We start from the raw sequence: 15973 nt of genomic DNA, 5'->3' as shown, positions 1-15973 counted from the left end.
TACAGGAAAGCAGGCAACAGCTTCATTTATCCTGGGGACCACAGAGCAGGGAAAGAGGCAAAAACTAGGGATGGGACTACTCTCTTGCAGCAGTGCCTGCTCATTTGGACAGGAAACACCTACACAGTAGTAAATCCACTGATTAACAACTAGAGGTCTCCCACCCAGCCAGACTCTAGGCAGCCCCTTACCCAATCATAGTTAATCAGGCCAAGCCCTGATCTAGGAGTACTCCAGCCCTCACACTCGAAGACTGAGGGTGCACTCCCACGCCTCCCACCAGGCTACCAGCAGTGCAACTCCCATGTCCCCTGCCCAGCAACTAGTGACTCAGGCTCTCCTGCCCTGGCCCAGGTGGTTTCACTGGGGAATTCTACCAAACATTCAGAAAAGAGATGACACCAATTATATTCAAACTATTCCAGAACATGGAAAAGGAATAATCCTTAATTCATTCCATGAAGCTAGCATAACCCTGACACCAAAGCCAAGCAAAGACATTACAGAAAAAGAAAATTATGGACTAATATCCATTAGGAATAGAGATGCAAAAATTCTTAACAAAATTCTAGCAAACAGAATTCAACATCATATCAAAAAAATAATACACTATGATCAGGTGGGATTCATATCAGGGATGCAAGGGTGGTTCAACATTAGAAAATTAATCAATGTAATTCACTACATAAATAAAACAAAGGAAAAGAACCACTTGATCACATCAGTTGATGCAGAAAGAGCGTTTGATAAAATTCAACACCCTTTCCTGGTAAAAACTCTCAGAAAAATAGGAATAGAAAGGAAGTTCCTCAATATAATTAAGGGAATATATGCAAAACCAACAGCCAACATTATTTTCAATGGAGAAAGATTGAGAGCCTTCTTCTAGAGAACAAGAATGAGACAAGGATAACCATTATCACTACTCTTGTTCAGTATTGTACTGGAAGTCCTAATCAGAGTAATAAGGCAAGAAAGGGAAATAAAGGGTATCCAAATTGGAAAGGAAGAAGTAAAACTATCTCTATTAACAGATGACATGATCCTATACATAAAAAATCCCAGAGATTACACAGGAAAGCTACTTTATCTAATAGAAGAATTCAGCAAAGTGGCAAGTTACAGGATCAACACACAAATATCAGTTGAATTCCTTTACTCTAACAAGGAGAGCTTCAAAAAGAAAGTCAAGAAAATATCATTTACAATAGCCTCCAAAAGGATAAAATACCTAGGAATAAACCTAAGTATGGATGTAAAAGACTTAGACAAAAAAACCTATAAAACACTACAGCAAGAAACTAAAAGAGTCCTACATAAATAGAAAAACAAAAAACATTCCGTTCTCATGGACTGAGCTCATGGATTAGAAGACTTAACATTGTGAAATTGTCAATACTACCCAAAGTGACCTATAGATATACTGTAATCTCAATCCAAATCCCAACTACATTCTTTAATGAAATGGAAAAACTAATCACCAACTTTATACAGAAAGTAAAGAGGCCCCAAATAGCCAAAGCATTATTGAAGAAGAACAAAGTAGGAAGCCTCACACTTGATGATCTCAAAACTTACTATACAGTATATCTTTGGCTATGTGTATTTTCACCAAAAAAAAGGTTGAGAAGTTAGAGGGCTGACATGTTATGGGGTTGTTAACCAATGTCATAAAACAATATGTGTACTACTTTTTCATGAGAAACTATTTGTTCTGTAAACCTTCACCTGAAGTACAATAAAAAAAAAAGAAAACAAAACTTACTATACAGCCACAGTAATCAAAACAGCCTGGTACTGGTTCAATGACAGACGCACAGATCAATGGAATGAAATATAGAACCCAGAAGTAAATACATCTATCTATGGGCAGCTGATCTTCTACAAAGGGTCAATATTCCTTCAATGGGAAGAAACAGTCTTTCCACAAATGGAGCTGGCAAAACTGGATGTCCATTTGCAAAAAAATGAAACAGGATCCATACCTCACACCATACACAAAAACTAACTCAAAATGGATCAAAGACCTAAATGTTATAGCTAAAAATATAAAGTCATTTCTGAAAGATAACATAGGGGCAAAACTAGGAGACCTAATTTTTTGCATAAATTTTCTATGGAACACAACTACAAATGCACAAAAAACAGAAGACAGATAACTGGGGCCTCCTAAAATTTAAATACTTATGCTCATCAAAAGACTACCACAAAAGTAAAAAGAGAACCTACAAACTGGTAAAAAATCTTTGGCAACAGCATTATCTGATGAGTCTAATGTCTGAAATATATAGAAAACTTTAACATCTCAACAACAAAAAGAAAAACAATCTAATCAAAAAAATGGGCAAATGACATGAACAGACACTTCCCTAAAGAGGACATTCAGGGAGCTAACAAACAGTTGAAAAGATGCTCATCATGATCATTAGCCATAAGAGAGATGTACATCAGAACTACAGTGAAATACCATCTTACTTCTGCAAAAATGGCACTGATCAAAAAAAAAAAAAAAAAAAAACAAAACATGCTGGCAAGTTTGTGGGGAGATTAGAACTCTTACATACTGCCGGTGGGATTGTAAAATGGTACAACTGTGGAAAATGGTATGGTGCTTCCTCAAAAAGCTAAAATAGAAATACCTTATAATCCAGCAATTCCACTCTTAGGCATATATCCTAGAGATATAAGAGCAGTGACACAAACAGACATATGCACTCCTATGTTCATTGCACCATTATTCACAATAGCAAAAAGATGGAAACAATGTAAGTATCCATCAGTGGATAAATGAATAACAAAACTGTGGTGCAAACATACAATGGAATACTGCGCAACTAGTAATAATGAGTCAGTGAAACATCTTATAACATGGATGCATCTGGAGGACATTATGCTGAGTGAAATAAGGCAATCACAAAAGGACAAATATTATAGGATCTTATTTTATAAAAAGTCAAGAATAGGTATTCACACAGAAAACAACATTCTTTGATGATTACCAGAGAAGGAAAGCAGAGGGAGAGGAAATTACTTACTAGATAGTAGACTAGTTATTTTTGGTGATGGGAAAGGCAATACCCAAATATGGGTGAAATCTGCACAACTTGACCAAGGTAAACGAAGACACTAAAAAGTATGCTAGAATAAGGGACAATTTTGGTAAATACTATAATATATGCAATTTTTCAATAACATTAATAACAACCAAAAAATATGTAGGTCATTACATAGGCAGATATGTATGCATATATTGTATAGGAAGGCATATGTGACTACATGCTCATGTATATGCATGTATAGGTGTATCTGTAGCCATAGGTATATATATTTTTTGTGTGCTGCATATATATTCATATATATAATAAAGCACATAGGAGGCACAATTACAGAGATTTCCTTGACATATCTAAACACCTCACAGGATTCGTTTACTGTGTTAAAATGCTAGTACCATAATCTTGTCGGACAACTTGGTCAATGGGCATAATAGTTCATGAAGACAATGTTCTACATCCTAGTTTGGTGACAGCATCTGGGGTCTTAAAATCTTGTCAGTTGCCATCTAAAATACTACTATTGACTGCTACTCATCTGGAGCAAAAGAGAATGAAGGAAACCAAAGACTCAATGAAGAAACTAGTCCACAGACGAATAGCCCACACGAACCATGTCTTCATCTAGCCTGAGAACCAGAAGAACTAGATGGTGCCAGGCTACCACTACCGACCTTTCTGACCAGGGAAACAATAGAAGATCCCAGATAGGATGGAAGAAAAAAGTAGAATAAAACTTAAATTCCTAAAAAAGGCCAGGCTTACTGGACCCATAAAGACTAGAGGAACCCCCAAGACTATTGTCCTAAGATACTCTTTGAACTTGGAACTGAATCCATTCCTGGAAGTCACTTTTCAGACAAATAATAGATTGGTTTATAAAATAAAAAATATCATCCTTGAATTATGTGCTCCCTTAAATCAATTGTATTGAGACCAAACGGTCAGCATTTACCCTAAAGCAAAGAAGAGAAGGTAAGGAGAGGCAGGGAAGCCAGGTTAATGGAAACAGACAAACGGAATGGAAATAATGACAATGCTGACGTATTGTGAAAAATGTAACTAATGTCATGGAATAATCTGTATAAAAATTGTTAGATAAAAACCTAATTTGCTGTAGAAACTTTCACCTAAAACATAACATTATTTAAAAAAATCACAAGTAATTTATTAAAAAGTTTCTCCAAAAAATTTTCTAAAAGCACAATCAAATTTTATTTCACTTATATTTTATGAATATATATATTGAAGTTTCCTTAACAAATAAGACATCTGTATCATTTTGTATAATCTGTTATTCTCAAGATTGTATGCCAGTTCTTTTATAGATATAAATATGCATATGTATTTTTACAAAAATTTTGATTGTGATTTCAATTGTTGTATGGTAAATACGATATGGGAACTACCAAAGTTGTTTTTCAGATGATTGTATTTTTCATCTTTATTAGGAATTTTATTGCATATAAACTTATCTAAATTATTAGGGGTGTATATGCATGTGTATGCCCCAAGTGTCTGTCAGTTTGTCATAATGTGAGGGCTTGTGTGTTGCTGTGATGCTGGAAGCTATACCACCGGTATTCAGATACCAGCAGAGTCACCCATGGAAGACAGGTTTCAACTGAGTTTCCAGACCAAGACTAGGAAGAAAGACCCGACAGTCTACTTCTGAAAAGAATTAGCCAGTGAAAACTTTATGAATAGCAGCGGTACATTGTCTCGTATAGCGGAAGATGAGCCTCCCAGTTTGGAAGTCACTCAAAAGATGACTGGGGAAGAGCCAGGTCTCCTCAAAGTAGAGGTGACCTTAATGGCATCGATAGAGTCAAGCTTTCGGGACCTTCATTTCTGTAGTACATAGGATCGCTGTAAGTTGGAACCGACTGGATGGCACCTAACAACATGTACGTGTATCAGAAAATTTATTTTAACAGTTCAAAGGATGATCATATAGATTTTATTTTTTAATGCTTCATTCAGATTACTTTTTTAAACACATAAAGCTTTTAATTAAGGAAAAATAATGAAAATTACAAAAAACTTAGATCTCAAAGTGACTATTTTTATTTATGTTTTTTTCAGAGATCTTGAAATTCTGGATAGGGGAATAGAAGAAAATACTCAAGGTGCTTGCATTATTTTGTTCCGAGTTTACTTTAAAAAATACTTTTATGTCTGTTTTTGTTAGGACTTAAGAGTTAGTTAAGAGTATTATGGGAATGCATGAACTTTATAAAAATAAAGATTAAAAATACCACAATAAAAACCATGAAGATGTACAAAATCTTAAACACATACACACACATAACTAGCTTTAAAAATAAAGTGATTATATATTGCTCATCAATATATACTTCTAATTATTAGTAAATTTTGTTTTAATTGCTCCCTTTAAATATCCTAATATTAAAACAAAGAGTAAAACTGTAAAAAGTGGGACTTATATGTTAAATGACTAAAATCTACATTGCATAGAATTTCAAAACTATGATGAACTATATTTAAAACAGAATGTTAAGTTTTCACATATATCTCCATGTGAATGGAAGTAGTTTAATATTTTGAATGAAATCTCTAAGATTCCTGAATTTAATAAAAATTCCAGAAGAGGGAGATATTTACTCTCAAATGAAAAATATTTTTTGTTCAAAGTGAATGAATTGGATTTTATAAAACAAAGTAAGAACAAAAACTTTATGTCATCTTTAATATATGGAAATTATAGATGCTAAGTCTCTGTTGTAGTTACAATTCTATCTTACTCTATACTGAATTATAGGTATTTTGCCTATTTGCAGATAAGTTTTTTTTACCAAGTAATTTACCTTACTTAAATAAGTGCCCTAAAAAGCTCTTATAATTATTCTAAAATATAAAGTTTTTGTCTTCTTAGTCATTTTAAACAGAAGTTGGTATTCAATATAGGAAGAAATTATTTATCAGGTTGTATTTTCTTACTTATTGCGAATAACAAACACGTTTTGTTACAATCATTTAAGAATAAGATGAAGGCAATTATATTACTATCCTGATATACTTTTAAATTAACCATACATTATTTATAAATATGTATCGATATATAGATGTAGATTTTCATTCAGCTCCTTTATTTTCTAAAGAAATGATAATTATTTCTTATACGTAAATGCAATGAATAATTTTGCCATTGTCTTTCTGAGAGTGTTACAATAGATGCACTAATATGCAGTGGTCTGTGTTTCATTGTACATTTACCATTTCCCCACCTGACTAGCCCATGAGACTCAATATTGGCAGCATGGATCTTACAGACAGAACACATATACACAAAGATTTATGTTTTGTTTTTTCATCTGCAACTATCTTATATGATATCTCTACTTCTGCACTCACCCAATTCAATTTGTCTCCTTTATTAAGTAGAATGTATGTGAAAAGCCAGTGCTAACTTCTGTATCATTTGCATTAGTGTATTATTTTGCTGGAGCTCTGGTGACACAGTGGTTAAGAGCTTGGCTGTTAACCAAAAGGTCACAAGTTTGAATCCACCAGTTGCTCCTTGGACTGTATGGGGCCGTTCTACTCTGTCATACAGGGTCGCTGTGCATAAGAATTGACGCAATGGGTTTGGTTTGTTGTTTTGGGGTATTCTTTTGCCAAATATTTTCTTTGCCTGCAATAATATGGACATGTGTCCTGTATTTCTTCACTAGTTCTATTTGAGTTTCTAGAAATAAGGAGTAAGTGGTGCCTAGTTAGCAGTGAGTATCATATCATTTGCATCAACTTTTTCCTTGACTACTGATTTATACAGCTTTAAACTGTAGGGAAATTATGTAATGAAATATCAGTATCAGAATTATTCAAAAAGAGATTTTTTTTCTCTGAGAAAAACAACAACTGTATTGATAACAAACCTAATCTTTCTCAGAAAACAGTACTTTAAGTACTGTGTATTATTGTCAACGTCCTGAAAATTCTGACACCTGCACCAAATTAGGTACTTATTGTTCTCTAAAATAATTTGTTGTGAAAGGCAGTACAGTGCTGATTTAGATATGCTCCCCAAATGGGCTTTCTTTGAAGAAAGTTTACACACAGAGTAAAAACAAATCATATAAAAAAAGTTGCCAACAACAAAAAAAGCCATTGCCATGGAGTCGGTTGGGTTTCCAAGGAGCAGCTGCTGACGTTTTGGTTGGCAACCATAGCTCTTAACCACTACGCCACCGGGGTTTCCAAGTTGCTAATAGACGTTGTAAGAGTGCACTTCTAAATTGAGCAGCCTTTGGTAAAACTCGTGAAGAAATGATAATTCTAATAGGGTGTCTCTATCTTCTTTTTATGTTATTCTTCACACTTTTATTTCACCCTCTATAGCAAAACGTCCCATGTTTGTAACACCTCATCTTGAATCAACCTCAGTGATCCCTTTTCGTCGTTTATTTCATCTAGCGTGTCTTTACCTTTCCAAAGAAAAGTGTTGAAATGCCTACTTCTTACTCACGTTATGTTAATACTATTCTCAATGATAAAGGAAGACGTTTACAATTTAAATTTGATATCTATTTTTGAGAATATGCATAAAGAATATTAGAGAATACTCAGAAGAGAGAAGCAAAAGATAGAGTTACATATTTTCATCATAAAAATATCATTCCTCTTCAGAAATCTTTTAAGGGCTATCAAGTATATTCAGAATTAAATTACAATACCTTAGAATTGCATTAAATGATTTTATTTACTTGGCCATTAGCTCTTACACTTTGCAATCTACTCCATTATCCCAACACCTGTAACATCCTGTGACCCAGCCTTGCTTTACCAGTGCCCTTCATGTATCCAACTTTGGCATATCACTTGACCTTAGGCATTGTGTTTACTGACGGGAACTGACTTTGTTGTTGTTGCTGTTAGTTGCTATCAAGTTGACTTACACTAAGGATTTTCTGAGAAAACATTTATTCATCCTATAAAACATACCTTTTTCTTATCTTCCTGGAAGCTTTCCTTTTCATTCTCGCTCTTTATTAATTCCTATAATGAGCACTCTTAGAGAGTATTTTACCAACTGGAATGAGAGAACTTATCAACTGTTATATTTTAAGATATATATTTTCCACTAGATTGTCATAGGGTGTGTGGCTCTGTTTTATCTTGGAAACTATACACAGTGTTCACCCAATAAGTAGTTCATTATTGCTTCGAGTTTATGCTATCGTTTTAGTCTCTCATGTTCTCCCAACTCGTATCTACTCATATGGGCTGTGCTTGTTTAAATTATATCCATAATTTAAGTCCACGTTCAGATTTCCCTCTCACTGACCACTTCATCTTATTATTCTAGCCAGTGTTGATTTTTCTCTACTATATTCTTAGATGAAATCACTTCAAACACTCTACAACTTAATGCTTATATACTTTTTTGGTTGATGTCCCATGTTGTCTTTACCATTAGATTTTAAGTTGCTGAAATCAGAGTCTTAAAAGTCTTTTGTTTCTTATTAATCTCTAATGGTTTTTAGGTCAAATATAGACACATAACACATACAAATCAACACTGATGAAGTTACTGAAATGTTCAAAGAGAATTAAACGATAATACATAACAAGTAAACTTTAAAAATGCTTTTCAACCCTTGGGGACAAAATTTCAGCTCTCTTTTTAACGTTTCAAATGTTAGGATACAAAAATAGTGCCCCTGAACATGAGTGATAGAGAGTAAGCTTATAATATGTTGATGAATCATTAGACATTCTTTTCAGGTTTTTTTTTTTCCCTTCAGAACTTCTAATAAGAACGTGTGCATTAATCACAAGCAAGGAGTCCTGCATAGCTCGTGGGTGGATATCAGAAGATGTAACAAAAATAAAAATAAAAATACAATCAGAATAATAAAACTATAATACCTTCAATCTTCTAAGTATGGTCTAAGGTATAATTCTCAGTAGATACCTAGGGTTTTTGATCCACAGATGTAATAAAAGGAGGACAATATGCTATAGCTTTTTGTGTTCTCTCTTTAAAATGTAGCTATACGAAGGTAAGACATTTCCTACCCACTACCTGGTATCTTTTTTCCCAGTGCTATCTCATAAAATAGGTTTCTATTTGCCAGTGGGATTTAAGCTTCAAGACCACTACATGTTTTTTCCCAGCAGAAGCTTTTCATTGCAGCAAAGCTATCAGCAGTGCAAGCCAAGATAACAACCCCATGCTGAAAGGCTTCTTCATGGCTAGAACAGCTCTCAGGATACAGATCTTTTGAACATTGTCAGTGTAGAATGAACTTCTAAAGAGATTTTACAATACAGGAATTGGCCTTCTTATAAAAACAGGTATGTTCATACTTGTTGATTCACATTATCATTTTTATGCAAAAATGTTGTATGAGGAAACATATTCTCCCAACTTCTAACACCTGGAAATGAAAATAAAGCTTATGTAACAGGTCAATTCGTATTACATCACATTTGTAAGCTTCGTTTTCATGCTGGTAACACCTTCTTCTTAATCATTCCCCTGAACCCCTGCTTCCTTATTCAAATTTATGAACAGCATGCTTTTTTTATCATGATTTTCGACAAGTTTGTTGGTGTAATCCTAATGTAGCTATATTGCATTTTATTTTTACAGTATGGGGAGTGTTTTATAATTCATAACATCTAATATTTAAAAGCTTTTCCTAATATCAAATTCCACATGAGAGACAATACAGTGAGAGCTATAGATAACAAATATAGTAATATAACAACTAACTATAGTTTCCATTACAGTGACATGTTTACGGTGACATGAAGGACATCCAGAGGATAGACATCTGCTAGGATTTGTACTACTAAATTTCTAGAAAATCCTAGTCAAAATCTCTGACTGAAGGCAGAAATATAATACCCGAATTCTGAAATGTTAGATAACGTTCAGTGATCTTGTTTACAAAAGACCATACTTTATAAGGAGAACCAAATGGTTGTTGTAGATTAGACTGCTAGAAAATACAATGCAAAGTTAATATTTGTAAGATTATAATTGATATGACTTTTACATTTTTCTTGCTCTAATTTAGACTATATTCTATGAGAGATTTTACATGTGTTTTGGAAATACTTTCACGCATGTTTCTACTGAGTCTTGTTAAACAAATGCTATGCTTAGCAAGCAGTAATTGTACCATATTCAAAATTCTAATGGAAGAGAAAAAGCAGTAGGAAGAATAGGCCACCCTGAAACCGACGCTTTATTTATTTTTTTAATGAGTTTGTATGTGTATATTTCAATATATTTTTAGATAAATACGTGTCCGTTAGACTTTTATAATAGTAAGCACAACAAACTAATGTTAACTATGCAACTAAAATATAATTGGAAGAAAAGAGACAGCTCACTGTTGGGGCGATTAGTATGAGTTTTACTGTAATCTAGTTGAAAGATATTTACCTTTGATCTAGAACATGAATAATAGGGATGAGAGAAATGAGTGAAGGGACATTTTGAATTAAAACTGAAGAGATGTTGTAATTGATAGCTTGTGAGTAATAAGAAATAGAGTCACAAAATTACTTGGTCAGTTGGCTAGAAGTAAATCCATTCACAGTGCTATCAGATATAGTTACGAAGAGCACGTTTCAGGTCTAAGATTTGGTTTTCAATATTGGAATTATTTACCTTTAGATAAACCCCAGTTATCCTAGGGAAGATAGTTAAGGAGAAACTAAATTGTTATATGCCTCTGAGATCTACAGTAGAGATATCAACTTGATGACTTACAAACATAAAGACTATAAATATAGACATGGAAATTAAGAAGAGTGCCCGACTTGAATGTCTACAGTAAGAAGAGAACAGAGCCTAGGAAAGAATATTAATAATTCGGAGACAGACAGATGAGTGGAAACTCAATATAAAATGGGGAAAACTAGAACTTCTAGAGAAAGAGTTAATATATTTACACAGAAATTTGGGAAATAATATTTCCATTGACAGAGATCAATGCAAGACCTTCCTACAAATCATTACAGATACTAAAATGTGTTCACTGGATTTTACAGCCAGGAGCTTATTGATGTCCCTGGCAAAAGACATTGTAGTGAAGGAACACATGCAAAAGGTTGAATAGTGCACCAAAAAATCACAGAATTGGAGACCATAGGTGCAAATAATTTTTTCAAATTTTGTGGAAGGAAAGAACCAGAATAAAATGTAAAAATGTCATAGAAGATTATGCCACACTGCTGAAATTATGGAAGTAAAAGCAAAAGAGAGGCTTGGAATATTAGTGAGAAAGGAGAAAAGAATAAAGATCAGGTTCTGAGGAGGTGGAATGAGAAGTGATACCAAGAAAAGAGGAAGAGATTAAGCATAGTCACTATTTCAGAAACAGCTATGTTATATGAAGAAGGAGGGAAAAGGTGGGTATCAACAGAAGTTAAGATACACATTTAATTGTAGGAGTCATTACAAGTTAATTCTAGTATCTTTTCAATTCCGTGTGAACTAAGAAGTAATGCTATCTGCTAAGAATTATTGAAATGGTGAGAGAAATCATGGTTTTAAAGAGAATAGAATTGTTTTTGAAATAAAAACTATTGTGTATAAACAGAGAAAAACTCACCTTAGAAATTACAGAAGTTGAGATATAACTACGATTAATATCAACTGAATGCCCAGTGTATTAAATGATGTTCAAATCCCTGAAGAGATAAAATGATACACAACATAGAAGAGTCTCTGACCTTTGTAACTTTGTTACTTGAGTTCAGGGATGGACTCACGGGGATGCGTGCTGTGATCTGGGGATTTAAAAGTTCTTTGGTAGGAAAGAAAAAGTAGGTCAGTTCTTGCCTTCAAGAGTCTGTAACCCGAGTGTTAGAAGAGAAGGAGAGCGTAACTGGGTGAATCTAGAGTATTAAAAAAGAAGAGAGAGCATATGTGAAGTATCAGAGGTGACTGAAAAGTTCAGCGTGATGCAAGAATAAAGACTAAGGGAGGGAGGAAAGAAACAAAAGTTTCTGCTTATGGATGTGTGTGTGTGTGTGTGTGTGTGTGTGTGTGTGTTGCGGGGCACTGTTGAGATTTACCGCTGCACATGCAAGCAAATGAATATTTTCACATGTCACTTTAGGTTAATTCTAAGAGTTTGGGCCAACATAAAATCAATAAGGAACCAGAAATTATGTATTAGTAATTAGATTTGTCTTTTTTAAGTTATCAAACTTATTTGAGTAAATTGATTAAAGGTGGACAAGACAAAGGCTAAGACTGGGCATGGTGATTGCAGTGTTCCAGTTGAGCCCAAATTTGGAAAACGTAGCATAAAAAAGGGCAGGTGTGAGAGACCTTTAGGAGGATTTGGTTATTTATTGGCCCTGGACTATAGAGTAAGTTGACACCAAATTATTAGTGGCATGAGTCATTCATTACTGGGTGAAAGCTGGTGCAGCTCACCGAATCAAACACAGGGGGAAGAGCATATTTTGGGATACAATCATGAGTCAAGTTTTAGAAGACTGTGCTATACTGAAATCGATGTTCCTTTTGGATATTCACAGAATAACGCTGGACGATTTTCGCTTAGAATTTTTAATTTTCATGTTGTTTTGTTGGCTTTTTGTTTGTTTTGGTTTGGTTCTTGCCCAAACAGCATATTTTATCTATTTTTGTTACGAACACAGGTTCTCAGGATGAGTGATACATTTTGTCTTCTCCAGTTAAATTTCTACTGTTTTATGTTATTCTGTTTTCTTTAACTTTCGTTTTTATCTCTTTTGCCATTTAGCTTCTCTCCAGAAGTTCTCTCTTCTGTCTAAACAGAATTTAACTTTTCTGCACATATTTTTACTTTAATGACATAATTATTTTTATTTTTATGTTTCTATCTTTTCTAACTTCCTGGCAGGGCCGGCTTTTTCCTTTCCTACCTCTGATACTGATGTTGATGGTGACTTTCTGTTTTCATTTTCATCCAGCTTTCTTAATTTTTCCTGCCTCATAGTAATTTTTGTATTCTCCCAGTCACTTTCTTATATTATCTTCAAGCTCTTTTTCATGAGGTATGTATTTCTATGAAATTTAATGAGGAACAAAAGCAGATGTTTTCTGAGATTGCATACACTTTTTTCTAATTAGATGTGTTTTTTATCCCCCCCCCCCCACCTTCTGAAATATATCCTTCAAATACATCCAAAATACTACTTTCTCTTTTTTTTCCTAAGGCCACTCACTAATTTTTTTTCGAATTTTTGGTTGTTTTGAACTAGGAGAAATAATCCTAGACCTATTTTTTGTTTGATAACATCTAATTTATCTCCATAGATTACTGTCCTCAAGCCTTAATGTGGAGAGCTCATTAATGTACTGACTTAAGCGATAATCTGCTATTATCATAAATAATGCATGGAATACTCAAACTTCATACTATCTCATCTGCACAACTTTGGAAGACTAGGATTATTCCTACTTTGTGATTTCACACCCAGAACAAAACACCAAACCTCATCCATTCATCCTATATTAAATTTATCATGCTTGAAAGTATAATTCTACAGTGGATGCACAGAGATGTAGGAGGGAATGGTAGCTAACGTGATAATATGATCTTGGATAACTCAGAAAGAAAAAAGAAATATGATCAAAACCTTCCTCTGACAGTGAAAATCCCATTGTTTTTAATTGGATATTCATAGTGGTGGGTACCAAAAAAAAAAAAAAAAAAAAAAAAATCCGCTGCTATAGAGTTGATTCCCACTCATAGCTGCCCTCTAGGACAAATTAGAACTGCCCTAAAGGTTTTCAAGGATGTAAATCTCTACAGAAGCAGACTGCCACATCTTTCTCTTGCGGAGCAGCTGGTGGGTTCGAACAGCCGAACTTTCAGCAGCCTAAATGAGTACTTAACCACTGTACCACCAGGGCTCCTATAATAGTGGGTAGATGGGAATATTATACTGTTGATCTGCTAGTTAGTCTATTACTGCTATAACTGCTAACTCAAATACTCAGCCTTTTGTATTTTTTTAATCAATTTATTATTTTCTATCAGTCCTTATGACAGATTACTGAATAAAATTCCTTATTTCAAAAGTTATTGAATATTGTGTCACTTTCATTTTCTTCTAAATATTACTTGAATGTTGGCTGACAATAAATTCTGAACTGGTTTATCTGAAAATCTAAACTCAGGACTCTAATATAATATAGTTTTAATTAGGTTATTTTGTTATTTTGATTACGCTTTCCTTATGGTCCTAACGGACATAATTTCATTGTCATTCTGTTATGTGTATTTTAGTCAAAAACCATTGGAAATAATACTTCTTTTTAGGCCCATATTGTTTGTTTCTTTTCCTGGGCTATGCTATGGGAGCTGCAAATGTGTGCTTCCAAAAATGAGATTTTAATTTTTCTACAAACGACATCACATGTGTTCCTTGTCAAGGATAGCTAAGAGTTCTTGAAAAGATTATTACTTTGGTCACCTCTGCCTTCCAAAAAAAAAAATTAATGTTCCCACCAAAAACTAATTATTTTTTCTAACAGACTATTTTTACAATTGCAATGCCTTATAGTTCTTAAATACAGAACTAAAGCTACCTAGCTAAACACAATTCAAACATTTTCTTTATAAGCATTATGACTTAAATTATTACAAGTAATAAACTAAAACATAATTATATCAAAAATTCTACTTAAATAAAATCGTACATGAAGCATGTAGCTCTGCTACATTTATCCTTGTAGTTGTTATTTTTAATAAACTTCGTTTAATTCTTCTTAAACTAAAATACTTCTGGATTTTTCTTAGAACATAGTGGTTAGAGAAGAGATCATGGAAGCAGCAAGAAAATGATGCAGATATAGGCTGAGAGATTTAGCTATAAAAGCTGTTGTGAAAATCCACTAAATCTTTGTTCAAAGACTTAAGTTTCTGCTCAAGTTATTTTCTATTTAAAGACTACAGTCCCCTGTGGAAGTCAAAATCTGGCACTGAAATAAAACTGCTTTATGATGCATTTACTGCCAGACTGTAGCTAGCAGACAATTTGTCTACCAAAATAAATAATTTCTTTTCAAAAAAGCAGATCACTTCTAAAGCAGCTCCTTCGGTTCAATTTATTTTTCGTTAATTTTTTAAATAGATATATTCAGTACATTTTTTATCTTTATCTATTACCGGATGCCCTTTCTTCTTTCATCTAGCCACATCAATCCACTCAATATCTTTTTAGCAGTTTACCTAAGATAGCATTTTTTTCTCACATTTTTCCTTGTGACTACGTAGTCATATATATGGAGATATTTATCATCATTAGCTTTATCAAAAAGTATACAACCTTATGCACGTTTTTGTGAATGTACCACTCAAAGCGAAGTTTAATTTCTTCGGGTAAACTGGTGTAGGTTCAATTCATTCTTCTTACTGTTTTTATCAATGCACTGACCAACCAGCACTGATATTATTTCCAGTTGTTTCTGCTATTGGAAAGTAAGCTGTAATAAACATCTTTAAACTTCTATTCTCAAACACACATTTTCTTTTTCACTCAGACGGATGGATTCCCAGCAATGGAATTGTTGGAACAAAGTGTGTGTGTATTTTTAATTCTTGTAAAGGTTGCCAGATTGCTTTCTAAGATGTTTTTCTAACAATTCACATCTCTTCCAGCAATGTAGGAGAGTACATTTTGCCTGCATTCCTGCTGACAATAGATGTTATCACTCATTTTAATTCTGTCGGGCTGATATGTGTAATATGATATTTCATTGTTGCTTTAACTTGCATTTTCCTGACCAGCAGTGAATTTTAGCATCTTTTCAAATGCATGCTGACCATCTGAATTTGCTGTCATGTGACTTGCATTTTCATATTCCTGCTTTTCTGTTAGGAGGTTTGATTTGTTCTTTTCTTATGACATATTTTCTCTTTGCATTCAAAATACTT

This window comes from Trichechus manatus, unplaced genomic scaffold (assembly GCF_000243295.1).
Source record: "Trichechus manatus latirostris isolate Lorelei unplaced genomic scaffold, TriManLat1.0 scaffold00013, whole genome shotgun sequence".
Classification (NCBI taxonomy): domain Eukaryota; kingdom Metazoa; phylum Chordata; class Mammalia; order Sirenia; family Trichechidae; genus Trichechus; species Trichechus manatus.
This window is presented reverse-complemented; position numbering follows the sequence as displayed.